General features: G+C 45.5%; 1 protein-coding gene across 9 annotated transcripts in view; it reads left to right on the plus strand.

Annotated features, from left to right (window-relative positions):
- CSNK1G3 (casein kinase 1 gamma 3) overlaps positions 1–18,443 on the plus strand; it is a 443,408-nt gene that overhangs the window by 113,858 nt on the left and 311,107 nt on the right. The gene's annotated exons all lie outside the window — the stretch shown is intronic.

Below are 18,443 nucleotides of genomic sequence, written 5' to 3' on the forward strand. Positions count from 1 at the left end.
ACCATAACAAGTCGTGCAAACCTTAGTATATGAAAATCCGTGAATTCAAGAAGTGGGGGAGGGACAAGGGGACGGAAGGGACTGCCCGTTCTTTGTGGAAAAATAGGGTATGTCATAAAGATTTAAAGCTGAGACAAGTAGACAAATCGTGCTGGATGAGAGCAATAAATATGAGGGAGAGAAAAAAGTGGGCAACAGTAGAGGCATACCTTGCTGCCCAAAGTGACGCCAGGGCGGTGATTGGAAAGTATTGTTTTTGTAAACGTCTTCAACAATACTCCATATTCTCAGGCAATGTGTTGTACTCTCTTTGAGTCCCTGGCTACACTGCACGTAGCACAGCTGGGCCTGAGGGTGAAATTGAGTGCATAGATAAGCAGACTAGGTTCACGATTATCAGATGTATGCGGTTCTAGGTGGCAGAAACATAACCCTCTCGTAGAGCAATATGTAAAGCAGATGGAATCTGATGCTTATGATTGTTTGCATCAGTGCATGGAGGGTTGCTAGGGTTTCACTGAGGAATTTACAGAGTACTGGTAGCCTGTTACAGCTCCACCCATACTAGCGAACTCCCTGATAAATGGCACACGTTCTATTAAACCAGTACCATCAATAGATTCAACCCACAGGTCTACAATGAAGATTCTTGTTAGTCAAAAGAAATATGAGATGGTTGCCGGGGAAGCACTTGCAAATGTCCATGGTGGGCTTTTCATAATGCAAATAGTCTTATATAAATGATAATGACTTTCCTGGGATCGGTCTTGTATATCATTTCCATCAGTTTATGATCCAGAAGGAGGATATAGACACCTAACAAGGAGAGCTCGTAGAAATCATCCATATTCCTTAAAGCAGGAATTTTTAAGAAATGCTCCCATATTTTTCAAAGACTTTATTTGATTATAAAGGTGATGTAGCCATCGGTCATGTTCGGCAATGGCTATCAGTTCCCCCGAGCCACATCCACAGGATACAGATGTTCGCTAGTGCCAAGTATTCCGAGAACCAACTTGTACAGTGTTGGGCATGCCTTTAATTTTAGATGTATTGTGCAGCAGGACCTGTTCTTGAAAGTCATGTTCACATGAATCCTTCATTGATCTCCACACTTGCATCCCGAACTGAGCTAGGTTAGGTCTGGACTAAATTGGCTGTAACTCAAAACAATTATTTCAATTGCACCTCCAATAGGGTGAGTCAGCGATGACGATTTCTGTTTAAGATTTAAACAATATTTTCATCTGGGGGCATTGCTCCACACTGCTTTGGCGAGTGGTGCAGCGGCATTGTAAGTGAGACTGCAGGCTGTATACGGCCTGCATGGCCTACTGCAACACAGGCTTAAATTATTTCCGCACAGCTGAGTAGGTAGTAACCCATAGCTGATCCCTAGGCATGCCAGTGAAAGAGCAATACCGGCGCCCAGAGACATCAGGATCAAGGGACGGCACTTGTCGACCTCATGCTTGGAATTGACCTGAAACGCCAGATGGTGCAAAGAGCAGGGGATCGTGTCCCCATACCAATTTCGTATGGAGGCTGTAAGGCTTTATTCCCCTGCCACCCAATCTTCCCCACCCACAAACAACAAAGTGCCCCCCCCCCTCTCCGCCTCGAAATGGGCCGTCAAAAAACCCTTTGCAATGGATGAAATGAAAATAATATTTATAAAGCACTGCTAATAATTTTTCCTGAATTCCAGCAGGTTTCGTTTATTCTTAATCCTAGGGGTAAAGAGTTCCACAGCCTTGCCCTATCTCACCGTTTTAGATTTGGGAATGACGAGGTTGCCACTGGAAGAAAAGTGGAGAGATCTGGATGGAACATAAATCTGAAGGAACTGTGCTAGTTGACCTTGAACTTGATCAACCGGCAGTCAGTGCAACTGGACTAGAGTAGGAGACTCGGATTTATGTCTACGGATACCTAGGAGAAGGCGGGCAGCCGTCTTCTGAAGGGTCAGCAGCTTATTTATTCACGTTTTTGGGGAACTGGTGATTATGGTATTGTAGTAGTCAAATCTAGATGATATAAGTGCTGTAACTACCATTTTCTGAAAGGCAAATGGGATATCAATCAATCAATAATAACTTTATTTTGGCCACTAGAGCCATAAAAGTGCATAATTGAAAATCACAGCAACAATAAAATACATAAAAAGGGTAAACACTTGCAATTATATATTCCATGTATCCGAATACCCTTCTTGGAACACGATTCTCCAGCTTCTACAAAGATGTGACAATTAAAATGCAAATGTCCTCATACTCTAATAAAATCAAATGAAAGCACTCATTTGATAAAAACACGAGTTAAAATATTTACCGAGGTGTAAGAATACAGAAAAATATAACTTGAGACGAGAACCATAATCATGTTTACACTAAGGTGGACCTTTGCAGTTCCTACACATCGGTCTACCTAGTGTGGTTCTTAATCAAACCCCGCCGTACGTGCCACATATGGTTTAAGAAGCGTGACACAGCAAACACAATTGGGGGGTGAGTGTCATATTTTAGAGCTCTGTACGCCTCGAAATGGTGCACAAAGCCTACGTTTTTGAGAATTTAGCTCAACCAGCGTTTGCGGGGCAGTTGGTATGCAGGGCAAAAAAACAGTACATGCACTTCGGACTCACGCTAGTAATTGCAGGCAGGACACTCAGCCGTGTTCTCTTTGGCCCATTTACTTGTGTGTGTAAATAGTGGCAGATTCCCTAGTCTAAACTCCACATACAGTTTCCTGGCCAATGGGGGATGCATCACATCCAAGAAGGGTTCCTTGCTATATACATCTTTTACTTGTAGGAACTTCGTTGTCATCCGACCGCCAGTGGGACTTCCCTGTATGGCAAGAATGTTCACATGCCTGTAGAGTTGCACTAGTTCCAACCTAGATAACGATAGGCATAAAGACTCACAGGTTTTCCAGAGGTCCAATCTGCCTAACCTTAAGGCGAGAACCCATATGTGGCACAGCCACAGTTTTTTTCTATGGGACACAAATTAGCAAAATCTCCTTAAGCTCGGCTTGGTAGAAGGACAACTCTGGGGTCACCCGTACCCGGCGCCAGAATGTAAAGGTCTAAGGGTGATCTCTTTGTCAATGGTCCTCATGCCCAGGTCCATGCTAAGAGGTACTAGGGGGTTGCTACGAGAAAGGCCCAATAGCTGCCTCATGAAGTCGTTCTCAACCTTCATAAGATTGGAGGTGGAGCAATGCCCCCACAATTCTGACCTATATAATGTCACCCCCCCCCCTGCTTGGGCTTTATACTTTTCCACAACGGGGGCTGCTGGCTTGAAAGCTGAAGTTCTGTGCATTTTCATAATCCCGCCCACAGTCTGGGTTAGCTTTAGGCTTGCTTTAGCCAGCTGAGGCCCCCATTCGAAGTGCTTTGAAAGTGTAACACCCAAATAACAAAAAATCCTCACCCTTACCAGGAGTGTACCATTTAGGGAGGAATTTGGGTGGGTATTCCGTGAGGGGGGGAGGGGATTGAAGACCATGCATTTGGTCTTTGTTAGGTTGATCTCCAAACCCCTCATGTTACGAAAATTTGAAAAAACCATCAAGGATGCGCTGAATACCCATTGGCGATTTTGACAATAAGAGGTTATCGTCCGCGAACATCAATGCAGGTACCTTCCCCGGGACTAACTTGGGGGCGTCATTATCCTGGATGTTTTTGAGGTGGTCGATGATCCCATTTATGAAAAGACAGAATAGAGTAAAGGCGAGGACGCATACCTGACGTACCCCCTTTTTGACGGGGAAACGTGAGGAAAGTTCCCCATGTATTCCACACCTAACTTGTGCATAGTTTTCTGAGTGGTGCCTTACTTCACATTGAGATAGGGTGGAATCCTAAGATCACTGGGGACTTTACAGAGTTTCTCCCTGGGTGCAAGGTCGAAGGCCGACTTCAGATCGACAAATATTAAGTAGAGGCTGCCACCCTCTATGGTCACAGTTTTCCAGAAGAGTAACTGTAATCCGAATATCTGGTCTACGGTTGACATATTTGTTCTGAAGCCGGCCTGGAAAGGACTTAGTATCTCCTCCTCCTCCATCCAACCCTGTAGACGTTCCAGAAGGACCCGACCCATCAGTTTTTGAGTAATGTCAATTAGGCTGATAGGTCTATAGTTTGAGGGTAGAAGAGGGCAACCTTTTTTAAATATGGGAACTATCTCTGCCCCGCGCCAGGTATCCTGGGGATCCATGTCCTTCAGGATTGCAATAAAAAAGCACACAGATATGGTGCCCAGATGGGGATTATTGATTCACCTTCCTAGTACTATTAGAATGCAAAAGCATAGGGACGTGATGTGGTTGATCTGGCCCCCAAAAGATAGTTTTGTATTGAAGAGCACCCCCAGGTTTTTGGCTTTAACACTTGGGGTTCGAAGAGCTCCAAGATCAGACGGCCACCACTTGGGGGACCAGGAAGATAGATTTTTGCCGTAATCTTCCTTCACTGTTTTCACCCTGTATTTCTAATGTAGGATCCTTTCTAACCGCTCTGCTATTTGACCTTGCACCTTGTTCATCTTTGGAGTAATTGTCGATAGGTTGGCTTACGTCTTCAAGACCTGATCCATCTGTAAGGAAGCATAAACTTTTTAAAGCCTCATGTCCAGTGCTACGGTATCTATTTTGTGTTCTAATGCCTCATGTGTGTTTCATATTGTGCTTATGATATCATCCAACTAATTCACTGGTTGGTCTATTTCTTAACTGTTCTCTGGCATTAGCCAAGAGTGGGACTGGGGGCTCTTTTGTTCTGTTTGTTCCTCTTTACAAACTGTAGTGGAGGGGCAAGTATTGCATGGCGTTGGCTTTCTGTGTTCATACTGGGGAGCAGAATTCGAAATGATGTGTCAGCGTTGAGCTGCACCAGACACTTCGTTCAGACACCATACTGTCTTGATTTTTTAAGGTAGTTCTCCAGTTGTACCACCTCAGGCAACGGAGAAGAGTAAGTGGTAACTGCAGTTGCTTGAAATTATTGCTAATTAAATTATCAACTGTATCGGATGGTAATTAACTCCATGGCTGCTATGCGTTTTCCCCCTCTGTGCTGGGAATTGCTATTCTTTATTGTTTTATGACGAGCTGGGCTCGTTATCAGTGTTTGAGGAGGCTACACCATGACGAGCCCAGCTCGTCATGAGTGTGGAAGGGGTTAAGAAGCTTAGTAGATAGAAAGATGAGTCTGGAAAATATCTTCTTCTTGATTGTTCGGTTACAGCTAATAGGGCAAACGGTAAACACAATTTTCACAAAACCACCGGTGTGTTCAAAAAGTGTAGGGATAGTTTGTGCATGTGTATTTTTAATGTTGATCTTTTCTTTTAGTGCAGTACTGTGCATTGCATGATGAATCTCATAGGTATTGTTCCTTGTAGCTCTGGCGTTTGTCTTTTCTTTGCTGCTCTAACGGCCAAATCTGTGAAAACCCTCTATTTAGTGTCTGACCTCACTGGCTGAGAACAACTTTGCCTTGAGGAATGGGAAGTGAAGGAGAAATACACTTGAAGAAAGATACTATTTGATTTTAAAGAGTGTCTGTAGATGCCCATTTTCCTTGGCACAGCGTTACAGTTGACAAAGAGCCAGGAATATTTCAAAACCCACCATTTCTTAATATTGAAACATAGAATTTGACATCAGCTCAGCACGACCAGGCAGATCTAAACGGCTAATCCCCTTGTCTGCTCTTAACAGAGTTTGTGACAGCCACTTACTTTTTATTGTATCCTCTGTCCAAGGCCTTTGTTAATTAATTTCTATTTTCGTGTCAGCCATTATGCCTAGAAGCTGTTCCAACTATTCAGTACACTTTGAACAAAATTCTTCTTTTTTTCCCTATTAACCTCCGTTGAGCTTTAGTTGCTACACATAGGCACCGAGGGCAAATGAAACTCATAAAATATTGGAATACTTCACATTTTACCACAGAACCCAGCGCTGTTGGATTTCTGCAGAAGCAATAAGAGAATTGCGTATTGTCACATATAACTCCCTGAAGTTAAGCTAAGGAAGAAAAAACCCTGGCTGCACTTTCCAAGTTAACAGCTATTGCACAAAAAGCCAGTAACTAAAGATCTGCTCACTTGTGATGCTAAATAAACTACTAAATATATTAAATGCAGTCCTGTTCTCTAATACCTGATTAATACTATGGGTCCTAAGACTATTGACTTTCTCTTATATTGGTGGAGTTCGTTGATGCATCTTCAAAGGTTTCATCATGTTTGCTTTATTCTGGGTGGACTTAATTGGCTTCTTAACTATGCCTCCAGGTTGTACTTTGAGGCTCCTGGGTGACCTTTTTGCAGCGTGAATCTTTCTGGATTCACTATGCTGTGCATTATTCCGCCATTTAGTGGTTGATTGATTGATTGATTGATTGATTTTAGCTTTTTTTATATCGCATGCTGTCACCCTACGGGCATCCTGGCACTTCAGACAAAGAACTAACCGTGACCAGAGTAGAACAGGTCGCCGCTAAGGAGGGAACACAGTCTAAATCATGGGATAAAGCCAGTTTTTTAAGTTCATACGGAATTCTAACAGAGAGCTGACTAATCTAAGGTTCTGAAGGAGCTTGTTTCATAGTCGGGCGCCAACCCTGCTAAAGGCCCTTCCTCCAAGCCTGGCCCGTTTGAACCGAGGAATTGACAACAGGCCGGTACTGGAAGAGCGAAGCTGCCTTGTAGGAATATACGATCTGAACCTTTCCTTTAGGGGAACCGGGCCAAGCTCATGCACAGCTCGGAAAACCATACATAGTTTTTTAAAGTGGACCCTTTCCCTAACAGGCAGCCGATGAAGCTCTCTTAAAGCTGCGGTAAAAGAGGTACTCGGTGGCCTGCCAAGGGCCAGTTTGGCTGCTGCAGACTGGATTCTTTGCAATCCTTGAAAGATGTACCCAGGGGCTCCCAAATAAAGGGCATTGCAGTAATCCAGCCTGCTGCCCACGGTGCTGCTTACCACCAGTGAACGATTCTCTTTAGGTAATAAAGGAAGTATTTTGCGCAGCATACGGATGAGAGTAAAGCAAACGCTATTTCTATTTCTATTTAGGGGGTTTTGTAAAGCGCTTGGTGACACACAGCAGCGTGTCCCCGCGCTGAGGAGCAGATACTTACTGGAACCTACAGAAGCGGAATACCTTACTGTACGAATAGTGCAGTTTTAAGCTTGGCTCTAAAGATTAGTTCTGATGGTTCTAGTCGCAATGCCATGGGTAGTTTGTTCCATCTAGAAGCTGCAAGGTACCTAAAGGATCTTCCGCCCATCCGTGCTCTAGACACCTTGGGGATAGCCAGGAGTCCTGAGCCGGAAGATCTCAGGGAGCGGGACGGCTCGTAAGACGTCAGCAGTCCTTTCAAAGGGAGAGGAGACCTCCCATTGATGATCCGATGGCACGTGCATAGGGCTTTGAATTCTACCCTGCTTCTGATCGGGAGCCAATGCAAAGACCGGAGAGCCGCTGAGGATGCGGCTCTTCTGGGTAGTCTAAGCACTAGTCGGGCAGCGGCATTCTGTAAGACCTGTAGGCGGCTCAAATTCTTCTCCAAGGTCCCGAAATAGAGAAGATTGCCATAGTCCATCTTTGATGTAACTAGTGCATGCACCAGGGTTTGACGGGCTCTCACAGGTAAAAACTTCAATGCCTTCCTGAGACTTTTGAGGGTCCCGAAGCATGATCCGACCACCCGATTGATCTGGGGGCCAAAGGTCAGGTCAGTATCAAACCAGATGCCCAAGTTCTTTGCTTTCTGGCACGGGATGGGAGTTGGACCTAGGCAAGACGGCCACCATGCCGACGTCCATGCCGATTGGCATCCCCCCACGACCAGCACCTCGGTCTTGCCTCCGTTGAGCTTGAGACAATTGGCGGACATCCAGGCAGCTAGATCTTGCATGCAAGTTCTGAAGATGTCCGCCGAAAGATTGGGTGCACGCGACAGGGAGATGACCAACTGCGTGTCGTCGGCATACGACACCATTCGGAGGCAGTGACTCTCTACTAAGGTGGCAATCGGGGCAACATAAAGATTAAAAAGTGTTGGACTCAGGGACGAGCCCTGCGGCACCCCCTGGTCCAAAGAGATTCGCTCAGAGTAATGGTCACCTTGCCTCACTTGGAAGCCTCGGCCTACAAGAAATGAATAAATCCATTTCAGCGCTGCCCCTCTCACCCCACCTTTGTTCAGACACTGTAGCAAGATGGAGTGTGCTACAGTGTTGAACGCCGCGCTGAGGTCTAAGAGGATTAAAGCCATGGTTTGTCCCTCGTCAGCACCTTGCCTGAGGGTTTCGGTAGCGCTGGCGGTCTTATTTGCCTGTGATTCCATCTGGAGGTCATCATCAAACAACACCCCCAGATTACGAACTTTCCTAAGCGGGATGAGTGAGTCATCCTCTGGTAGGAGTCTGAAGTCACAAGGCAGTTGTCTAGATATCCTGCCTGCAGAGCAGAACATCACCACAGTCTTCCCGCTGTTAAATTGCAGAGAGTTCCTTCTGAGCCAGTCGGTCGTCTGCCGCGTGGTCTCCTTCCAAGGAGAAGGTCAGTTACGTATCGTCAGCATAGTTGACTAGGCCGACTCCAAAAGACTTTATGATGGAAAACAGGGGCTGCAAGTAGACATTGAATAGAATAGGGCTAATTGCAGATCCCTGTGGCACCCCTTGAACAACTGGGGATTTACTGGAGGAGAAGGGTGCAAGAGTTACTACCTGCTGGCGGCCCTCCAAATAGGACGGAAGCCATTGCAGTGCACAACCTCTCACTCCCAGCCTCTCCACCAGTAAGAGATGATTCACCTCATCGAATGCGGCCAACATGTCGAGAAGCACTAGAATAGTAACATTCCCGCTGTCGGCCTGCATACGTAGATTATCCATCATTGTAGTCAGGGCGGACTCAGTCCCATGCCCCGGACGGAAGCCAAACTGGTCTTTATCCAATAAGAAATTCTCCTCCAGAAAACAGGACAGGGTCCTACTGACTGCTTTCTCCAGAATCTTCACCGGGTATGGAAGAAGGGAGATGGGCCTAAAATTAGCCGGTACTGATGGGTCCAGAGAGGGCTTTTTAATCAAGGGGGACACCACCGCCAATTTCCAGCATTCCGGGAACTTACCTTCTTCCAGGGACTGATTGCTAATCTGCCTCAGCCATGGAAAGGTATTACGCCCTAGAGATTTCCACAGTTTATGGGGAAAAGGATCCAGGGGAGAACCAGATGAGACATTTTCACCCAGGTTATCAAAGACCATTTCTTTTAATGTCTGGAAGTTGTCCAGGTATGCCGACAGATGCGGCTCACACTGAGTCCTATGTTCAGGGTTAGGTTGTGCGACATTAGCATTGTCATGAAAGGTGTTCACAATGCTTGCAATCTTGTCCTGAAAGTGCAGATTGATTCCATCACATAGTTTTTGGGACGTTACAATTTTATTTTCTAAACATGAGGGAGGAGAGGTCTTTAATTATTTTAAATAGTGCTTTAGTCCCGTTGGGCGCTTGGATAATAGAACTGGCATAAAAATCTGCCTTGGCCCTGAGGATTTGCTCTTAATATTGCAGTTGTATCTGTCTAAGAGCTTTTTTATCTTCCTCATCGTAGCGTTTCCTCCACTTCCTTTCCGTCTTCTTACGAAGCGCACTGAGCTGTTTCAACTCCTCACAGTACCATGGAGCCGAGATTTTGCTTTTGATTTTTATATCTTTTATGGGGATAACTTGATCCATGGTGTAATCTATGTGATTGGTAAACACTTTATAGTTTTCATCAACAGACATTCTGGCTGCAAAGTGGGTGGCGCCCAGTTCTAGTGCAGAAGAACCGGTCCGCTCCAACTTTGCTCATTCCCTGCCTCTCCTGTAAGCCCTTTGCTGACCAGTCCTGTCTCCCGAGTGTGGCAGCCCGGTGATAAACTGAATGAGATCGTGGTCAGACCAGGTCTGGGGAGTTATCTTCAGGATCCTCGTCGTAGACTGGTTGGAAAATAGCAAATCAAGGGTGTGACCCCTTGATGTGTAGGGTCTTCCACCAGCTGGGAGAGATTTAGATTAGCACAGGTAAGCCTAAGATCACGCATATGGCTGTTAACATTCCCTCCTTCCCAGAGATTGAAATCTCCTAGGATGATCATATTGGAGTGTGCCAATGTGAGGTTAGTGATAGTGTCAAACAGATTTTGATAGTTTGTGGGCCCCCCTGGCGGTCTATAACACACCAGTCCTGTAAGGAGGTTTCTGCTGGGGGAGTGTAGGGAGAATCCCAGCATTTCCATCTCCTCTACCTCATCCACCTGCAGAGCTCTAAAATCCAGTTCCTCCTTAAAAATCATCCCTACTCCCCCACCTCTGCCCGTAATTCTTGGTTTGTGGAGGATTTTATACCCATTGGGTCAGGCATTTCCTAGGTCAACAGCAGATTCGGCGTGAGACCAAGTTTCCGAAAGAAACAGAACATCGAGCCCCAAGTCCTCTATCAGGCCTGAAACCTCGAAGCAATGTTGTATTTCTTCTTTTTCTTTTTTTCTCTGTGGCCCAGGTGGGCCTAGACATACCTCCATTTGGTGCCCTTTTCGTGACGTCGAAGCGCTTCCTCCGGAAGCTTCCACCTTTGTTCGCCATCTTCAGATTCTTTTTTTCCGCTGTTGGGTCTGGATAGTCAGTGATGGAGCTCCACAACTTGGAGAGAAGAATCCACGAGAAAACAACAGGAAAATTGGAATACCACCTTAGAACATACCGGACTACGAGTCACATAGTGGGGATGACGAAACAGGAGAAAAACTACGAGAACTTCGACGTGCCTGCAAAGAATGCGCCTACAGGGGGCTCCCTGGGCGCGGTAATAGACAAAATACCCTTTAAATTCTGCGCCAACAGCCACCACAAATAGGCGCAGAAGGACCAACGCCCAGTTTGCAATCTCTGCCTGCCGCTCGACCATCGAAGCGAGGACTGCAACGCCTGCGTGGCATTCACCCCGAAGACCCTCCGAGTAAGAGAGAGGCAAATGAGGGCAAACTGCAACATGCAGGGGCAGGGAGCACCTCCGTCGCTCCGAGATTTGGGCCTCTCCAGTGGAAAAGAGGACAACCTCGCTGAAGGACCGGAGGACGCTCGTCGTCAAGGTCCAAAAGAAAATGCCGAAGGTAAGAGAGTCGTCGAACCCCAGGCACTCCACTGCTACTCGATAGAGTGAGCCAAAGTCCTCGAAAGGAGGACTGTTGTCAAAACACTCGATGTCCGCAACTGCATCCAAGGACAAACAGGCCGTCGGTTCCCTTGACAAGGACTCCCAGACGGCGAAAACCCAAAATAAGGCAGAGGCTTGGCAGAGCAGTCCAGAAGGGGACCCTTCGATGTCGAAAAATGAAGGGTTGAAAGCGGCTACGACTTCGACAACTGCGAAAGAGAAAGGCCGAAACCCTCAACGCCGAACACTCGTCCAAGAAGGAGAAGAAAAGGAGGTGGCTCGAGGCCGAAATGGCAAGCATCTTGCAACGCAAGAGGGACTTCGACAAAAAATGGAGCCACTACACTATCCCGCCAAAGCCCACAGCCGAGGCACAATGGTGCGTCGAGGAACTTCAACCACAGACGATACCAGAATCAGTCGAGGAACAGGAGAAGGAAAACCTGTATTACGGCGATGTGCCGAAAGGGAGGAAGACATACTGACTTACCAGGGTTCGACATCCTCGGAGGAGCAAGACTTGCAGTGGCAAGATCTCGACGCTGCATCCCCGGAAGAGGGAGTAGAATCCTATCCTTTGAGGCCTTCGCCGCCGGACGACATAGGAATCTATAACCAGGTCGTTAAGAGGGCTGCAGACACGTAGTGCCGCTAGAGGAGGAGAAACGTCAATCTGGCTTCCTGTTGGAGACATTGTTACCATCCCAGACAGTTCCTACCCATGCTTCCAAGTTACTGGACCAGGGGAAGGAGGCCTTCAAGGAACCTGCTATGTGTAAAGTAACTTCAAGGACTGAGAAGAAATACAAACACTCTTCGAAGGACCCTATGTATATTAGGGGATCAGTACCAACAGATTCAATCATAACATCCACGGCTAGAAAGAGGGCCAATATACCCACAAATACAGGGCCACCTCCAGACTAGGAGAGCATGAGAATGGATCTAATGGGGAGGAAAATGGAAAGGAGTGCGGCGATCCAATAGCGCATCACCAATTCTAATGCGCTCATCAACTCTCACGCATACCAGCACTGGGAGTAATTGGGCGATTCCTAAACCATCTGCCAGACCAATACCAGAGAAGGGTGAGTCACCTCGTTGTGGAAGAAAAGAACCTGGCTAACACATGTCTGAAGTTGGCCCTGGATGCAGCAGAGACATCAAGCAGGCTGGCTAAGAATTTCAGGCTTCAAGACTGAAGTACAAAACAACATCCTCAACACACCCTTCAACAGGGAACAGCTTTTCGGTGCTCCAGTTGACAAGAAACTCAATCGGCTCAAGAAGGGCAATGAGACGGCTAGGTCCATGGGGGCAGTTCAGAGGAATGAGAAGAGGAACACTGTCAAGAAAACCAGTGGGTAGGGGGAGCCATCTACCTGTGGCACCACACTAAACCTTCTAATAGGGGTATCAAGAAGGTAACCAGGGCCAACAGCAGGGACAGCAGCATCAAAACTGGCAGTACCAGTCCCGAGGACAATCCTTTCGAGGGCATGCGCGAGGAAGAGGAAACTGACAGAGAGGGGGTCTACAACCCACATCAAAGTGACTACGCCGCAAGACCAACACACACCCAGTCAACATCTGTAGGGGTGCAGGAAAGGATAAGACAAAAACAAGAACCAATTCAAGACCGACAACAGTTCTCCAGCATCCAACACCAGTAGGACACAGGGTAAAAACACTTCTTCCAAGAGTGGAGGAAGATCACATCAGACAAATGGATACTAAACCTCATACAATATGGTTACTGTATAGAGCTAGAAAAAACACCTCCAAACAAGAGACCGAACAGCAGAGCACCCTCATCAAAGGAGCGTTCTCTTTTGCTACAAGAAGAACAGGAATGTCTAAACAAAAGGGCCATACAAGGAACGGAACAAGGGTGTCTAATCCACCTACTTCCTCATACCAAAGGTGGACGAGCCTTAAGACCAATTCTGGATCTAAGGTTCTTAAACAAGTTCATAAAAACTCAAAGATTCAAAATGACATCTCTTCAAGAAGTAATACCCCAGATACAGGAAGGAGACTACATGGCAAATATCGACTTAAAGGATGCTTGCTTGCACATCCCCATCAACAACAAGCACAAACATCTACTAAGGTTTATGATCAACAAAACTTGCTAATAGTTCACAGTGCTGGCATTCGGACTCCAATCCGCACCAAGGGTTTTCACAAAATGCCTGGCAGCAGTAGCAGCAGAAAAGGTGAAGATATTCTTAGGAGCGGAGATCAACACTATACAGGGCAAGGTGTTTCCGAGCACAAAAAGTACTTTGGCAATATTGAAGTAGACACGTCTTTACTACAAGGGGGAAGCTCTGAAAGTGAGTACAGTGAGCAAACTGATGGGAATGATGGCGTCATGCATACATTTGGTCCCAAATATACTCCAGCACATGAAACCATTCCATGAATGGATCCAACAACAATGTTTCAGAGGCAACAGGGAGTTGGGAAGACCTAGTGGTTGTCGCGCAAGCAGTACAACAAGAAATAGTGTGGCGGAACAAGAAGAACATAACATAACAAGGTAAACCATTCACACAACCAACTCCTACAGTGACCATCACAACAGATGCCTCCCAGCTGGGGTGGGGAGCACACACAAACGGGAAACAGCCTGAACAACGATGTTTTAACAACGAGTGGGCTTAACAACGACTCATTAACAACGACCTGCAACTGAACCACGACCACCTCCACAACTACTACAAAAACCCCTTAAGTGCTGCCTCGGTGCATTGGCCGACGGCAGCACTACCTCCCCAGTGCTGCGCACGACCATTGGACGTCCATTCAGCACTAGTTCCAATGGACAGCGCAGCACTGGGGAGGAATGTTTAATAGCATCTATGAGGTTAAACAACGGGTAGCCTTAACAACGAATATAAACACAAACACAAATGTAATGTTTTCATTTACCTTGTGAGGCCAATAGATGGCGCTGTAGTATTGTTATCAGATGGTTTTTATGCTGACATCTTTTCTTTTAATTCGCTTTAAATAGTGGATTTGGTTTTAATTTTACGTTTAATATGGCGAAAATGATGATAGCATTCTAGTTGGGACCACTTTCACAACCCATCTTCACGATGTCATTCTGTGTGATATAGGCATTTTGCAATTTTAAATTCAGACTCTATAACTCAGTGCTAAAAAAAAAGTAGGATGATGTGGACTCCTGCATGAAGCAGCTACAGGAGTATGTATAATCATTTGAAGAACAGACCACCAGAGACTTCCGCTTTCTTTATCCGATTGTAGCAGTTTTTTTCCATCGCTACGATCGTCCTTTTCGCGAGGGTTAATTAATTTATTTTCCTAAATTCTTATCTATATTCTGCCATTATTTCTGTGTCTCTGGGAAAGGCTCTGCAATGAGTATTTTCCTGTTTGATGACAACATGAATGAATGAATGAATGAATGAATGAAACTTATATAGCGCACGACTTACCCTGGGGCATCTCAGCGCTTGCTTAGGGAACCCGTCCTGGTATTCCCCTGTGAGATACCCTGGCAGGGTATCCACAAGGTGAAAGCCAGGCATCCCACCGCGAGGGGCCGTTGTGGAGATTAAGCAAGCTATTGCCCAGAGTCGCAGAGTGTGAACCCGTGAGTCGAGAAGGCACCGGAGCGAGAATTAACGAGTCCGTGGAATTTTTGAGCCCAAGACCCGCCGAGGCGGGGAATTGAACCCTGGTCCCGGGCCGAACTCAAGCTCCAGGTCTGCCGCCTCTAACCCCTGAGCCACACTTCTCCACATCCTAAAACAGGAGGCCCAGTTCGCAAAGTAAAAATAGATTTCCCTTTAAAAAAAAAAATCAATACAAGCAATATTTTTATTTAAAACAAGGATGAAGAATAACAGTTAGTACCAATGTAGAAAATTACATTAAAATCAGAAAGCGTCTAAGTGTAAATATTAGAATCGTTAAAGAAGAAAAACACTGTAAGAATGGCATTTTCAAAGATAGCAGGTTTTCATTTACACCAGTTTAAAAATATGGGTAGATTCGGTTTGCAAGTCAAAATAATTATTTTCGTGGTTCAGTTAAGTCGTGGTTCAATAACTTCATGATTAGCATTTGGTCATTGTTTAGCCTTCGTGGTTTAGGCACTCGTGATTTCATAGGTAGTTATTTAATCATACAACCCACACAAACACCCTCAAGGTAAGGGGATTGTGGTCTCAACAGGATGCGATAAAACACATCAACTACCTAGAGCTGAAGACGGTGTTCGTAAAAGCCTTTCAGAAACAGCTGTATGGATACAGCATACTAATCCAAACAGACAAAACAACAACCATGTCCTACATCAACAAACAAGGAGGAACACAATCAGTGACACTTTCAGTGCTAGCATGGGAGATATGGCGATGGGCCTCTCCAAGGCAAATGGACTTGCTTGCAATACATCTACCAGGAAAGGACAATGTGGAAACAGACAGGCTCAGCAGACCGACGTCAGCATCCCACGAGTGGGAAACCAATCCACAAGAAATCCAGAAGATATTCGATGAATGGGGAACTCCGCAAATAGACCTATTTGCAATACACCAAAATGCCAAAACTTCGCATCCAGAAATCCGTTCAAACGGTCCCAAGGGAATGCCCTGTGGATAAGCTGGTCAGGGACATTTGCCTACGCTTTTCCATCGATACCACTGCTACACAGGGTACTAAACAAATGCAGAATCAGCAACATGACGCTAATACTGATAGCACCTCTGTGGGCCAGACAAACCTGGTTCTCAGAGATTATGGAAAAAGGCACAAGCACCTGCACCCAGGTTCCCCACAAGACAGCAAGGAGTCCTACCACAAGGAAGTGCTACGTAGCAAAGTGGAAAAGACTCTCCTAATGGTGCATTAAGGAGAAACTAAAGAGAATGATTACCAAGTATTCAACAGTACTGAAGTACTTAACACATCTACTACAAAATAAACTAAGTCCAAACCACTAAGGGTGCACTTAGCAGCAATAGTGGCTTACACAAGAGGAGAAACAGGGAAGAGTTTCTTTACTGCCCAAGTAGTAACAAGATTTCTAGAAGGGACAAAAAGGATCGCACCACCAAACAGACTGCCCCCTCCAGCATGGAACCTCAATGTAGTGCTAACTCAATTGAGGAAGACACAATTTGAGCCTATTCATAAAACAACACTGTATATGCTTACGCTAAAGACAGCCTTCCTAGTAGCGATCACATGACTATGAAGAGTAAGCGAATTACAAGCGCTAACACTGCATGAGCCCTACCTACAAATGCACAATGACAGGATCATAATGAGAACTGACCCACATTTCATGCCAAAGGTGGTGTCAAGATTCCACATGAACCAGTCAATGCAAGTAGCAAGTTTTTTCAAAAAACCAACCACATGCACAGAAAAGGCGTTACACACGCTGGACGCCAGGAGGGCAGTAATGCACTATATAGAAAGGACAAAAGAATGCAGAAAAATAAAGCAATTATTTGTGTCTTTTTCTAGCAGTTTTCTGGGACGACCAGTTACAAAAAATAATATTGCCCGATGGATTGCACAAACCATACAATTCTGCCACATACCGGCAGGGCAAGAATTTCTGGGAGCAACACATGCTCACTCAACAAGGAAGAAATGAGCAACAATTGCCTTTCTAGCAAATACGCCTATTCAAGACATTTGCCAAGCAGCAACATGATCCACAGTGCACACGTTCACTATGCACTACTGCGTCGTTATTCAGATGAACAAGGAAGCACAAGTGGGACAGAAGGTCTTGCAATACATATTCAGTAACTAATGCTCATCTTCCACCCAGCCACCACAAACCTAGCAAACCGCTACAAAGTCCATGCACAGCATAGTGAATCCAGAAAGGTACACGCTGCAAAACGTATAGTTTCTTACCTGTCAGTGTAGTTATGCAGCTTGAAGACTTTCTGGATTCGCTCGCGATCCCACCCTCCTCTGCCAGAAAGATGAGACAGGAGGAAGACAATTAAAACAGGACAAAGACTATTAAAGGAGAAGAAGCAAAAAAAAAAAGAGAATCCGAAGATGGTGACCAAAGGTGGGCGCTTCGTGGGCGCTTCCGGAGGAAGCGTTTCTACGTCACGAAAAGGGCACCAAATGGTGGTACGTCGACGCCCACCTGGGCCACAGAGAAAAAAAAAAGAGAAGAAATAAAACAATTCCGGACCCATACACTAGATGGTGGAATAATCCAAAGCATAGTGAATCCAGAAATTCTTCAAGCTGCAACACTACACCGACCGGTAAGAGAGTATACGTTTCCCTCATGCCTTGACAGTTTTAAGAGGTGGGGTCTCTTTCCCTTCTGAGTCAATTTGTGGTGCCTATTATTTCTGGGTCTTCCATGTTCAAGTCAAATGTTGCTGCCTCTATTGATCTGGACCACTGTAAATATAGAAAGTAATTGATAACATGATTCCTTTTAATTTCTTTGTGAACAATCCAACTGGTGGGCCTTTACTGGCCATCTTCTTTTATGTGAAAGGAAACCTTTCACCAGACTTATATGTAATAAGACCCCGTGATTGAAAATGTTCCGTTATGAAGTATGGTTATTGGTGCTTGTATGACATACAGAATTTCACTGGATGATGTTAAAACGTGAGTTTGGCGTTGGACCTCGAAGTAATCCACTCGACCCCTGTTCAGTGGATTACGGTTGTAAGAAGCTTGGCACTTGGCCAAAGACTATGCAGAGTAGATTATGTCCACATGTAGAGTGGTCTGACTATTTGGCCGAATATTATGTTACCTTTCATAACAATAAACATTAGGACCTAAAACAACCATAATATCACTTTTACTATATTTTTTGTTTTCAGTGACTTGTGTTTTTTATGTCATATGAGACATTAATCGTACATTACATTTAACAAAGTTTTCAGTGAATTTTAATTTCTGATACACACCATCCAGCATTACTTTAAGATACAATAATCTTTGGCAGAGAGCAGCGGGCTTTTTTTCAGGCCTGCTCTGCGACCAGCTCCTTGGTAAACTCCCATGCCTCTGAACTCCCATGCCACTTAATTCGGTGATCATGTCCTTCCACTGTGTGCAGTGCTGGCCTGTAGCTAGGTAATATTCCAGCCATCATTCCATCTCCGTTCCATCCAAGTTACTATATTTGGCTTTTGGGCCTGCGCAGAAAGCTGTACGAGCAGA

The sequence above is a fragment of the Lissotriton vulgaris genome, chromosome 3_1 (assembly GCF_964263255.1).
Source record: "Lissotriton vulgaris chromosome 3_1, aLisVul1.2, whole genome shotgun sequence".
In the NCBI taxonomy this organism is placed as follows: Eukaryota; Metazoa; Chordata; class Amphibia; order Caudata; family Salamandridae; genus Lissotriton; species Lissotriton vulgaris.